We start from the raw sequence: 2045 nt of genomic DNA, 5'->3' as shown, positions 1-2045 counted from the left end.
ATGTTGAAGATGTCTGTGAGAACCCCAGCCAGCTGGTCTGCACATCCCTTAAGCACCTCGCCCGGAATGTCATCAGGTCCTGGTGCTTTCCGGGGATTCACTCTCCTCAGGGTTTTCCGGACATCCGCTATATCCAGGTTGAGCGGCTGCTCATCAGGGCGAGAGATGGATTTTCTCGCCGGAGTGGTGTTAAGTGCCTCAAACCTCGCAAAGTAGTTGTTAAGGTAATTTACGAAGCTGATACAGTTGTCACAGGGATGGGGGGGCAGCTTTATAGTCTCTGATGACATGTATGCCCTGCCACATTCGTCTAGTGTTTGTAGGGTTCTCCAAGAAGTCCTGCACTTTCTGACTGTGAGCATGCTTTGCAACCCTAATGGCACGGTTCAGGTTAGCTCTGGCTGGTTTTAATGCCACCATGTCACCAGACCTGAAAGCCTTGTTCCGAGCCTTCAGCATTGCACGTACCTCAATGTTCATCCAGGGTTTGTCGTTGGCCCGTGTGGGGATGTTCTTGATCACACTGACATCCTCCATGCACTTCTGAATGTATGCGGACACAGACTCTGCATACTCCTCCACACATGTGTGATGATTATCGGTGGCGGCTGCCTTGAACATGTCCCAGTCTGTGGTTTGGAATCAGTCTTGTAATGCTTCCATTGCTCCCTCTGGCCAGTACCTCACCTGCTTCACTGTAGCTTGCTTCCTGATCAGCAGGGGCTTGTATGCCGAAACATAGTTAGCCCCGCGATACTAACTGCCTCTTTCGGAACGGATGGTTTCAGTCACGTTTCTGTGAGAAATATGACGCAGCAGTCTCTCATCTCGCATCTTGCATATAAATCCAGCTTAAGGTAGTGCAATTTGTTCTCCAGGGAGCGGACATTTGAAAGCAGGATGGAAGGAAGCGGCGTGCTGTGAGGATTAGCCTTTAGCTTTGTTGTTAGCCCCGCTCGGCATTCCTGTTTCTGCTTCCGATCACACTGCTTACGTCTCCTCTGTCGACGGTCCCCGCTGGTACTAGGCTCCATTGCTTCACAGGCCGCTGGATATAGCCGGCGTAGAATTATGATGCTAGTGAGGAGGTCCAATGTATATGCATCTTTTGGTCCAAAACGGCCCAATCTATCCACATCCAGAATTGTCTGGCGGTCGTATGTTACCACGGAGTGTCCACGCTGGAAGCCAGCCATGAAATTCACAGAATTTAGCGGTATATTTGCCAAAATGTTCCATTACTACCATGAGCCTCTGGAGCCGCAGCCGAGCAGGGCGCCGCTATATGACTTTATGTTAAACAATTGCAAAATTAGCTAAAAAAGCTCGCACTTTGCTGTTAGCATGCTAATGTAAACATGCTTACCATTCAATGGGCCCATAGCCGTGAGTTTTTCGGAATAACGTTGCCATGGTAACACAAAATGTACCCCACAGAAGTGCCGCTGTCTCCTTTATCGATACCTTTCTGTTATGTATGCGAGGGGTGGAAGGAGACGACACTACAAAGAAGCTAAGGTTACCGGGTTTATTGTAACCTTTGATGAGTGTGTGGGAGGTGTATGCTACTCTATGTGTTTGTTGCGGGACTATGTGTGATTTTAACCATGTGAATAATACCAGACGATGTTGTAGGTGCGTGATGGATGAATCCTTCGTCAGTCCAGAGGGGCGAGGCAAAGAGGGTTAGGGTTTTCCATAATAAACATTTAGGATTCATACTTTGATGAGTGACTTTATTTGTAAATACTTTAAAGACGAGCACAGTTTAGACAGTAAAAATGCAGAAAAGTATTTGAAAAAAAGGTCAAATATATAAACAAATCAGATAAAAAAGACCTTAAAAACAATTATGCAGATAACAATGCAGGTTACAAGTGTGTTTTAAGATGAAGTTGATGAGGTGTCACAAAGAAAAGAGGCAGGTAAAGGTGCGATGCCAGCTTCCTCGTCACACACGCATCACCTTCACTCACTGACCTTTTTTTCATTTATGACTTTTATACATTCTAAATCTTAATGTGGTGCATGTTGTATTTGTGTTA

This window comes from Entelurus aequoreus, linkage group LG19 (assembly GCF_033978785.1).
Source record: "Entelurus aequoreus isolate RoL-2023_Sb linkage group LG19, RoL_Eaeq_v1.1, whole genome shotgun sequence".
NCBI lineage: Eukaryota > Metazoa > Chordata > Actinopteri > Syngnathiformes > Syngnathidae > Entelurus > Entelurus aequoreus.
The sequence above is the reverse complement of the archived record's forward strand: the minus strand, read 5'-3'. Positions refer to the sequence as shown.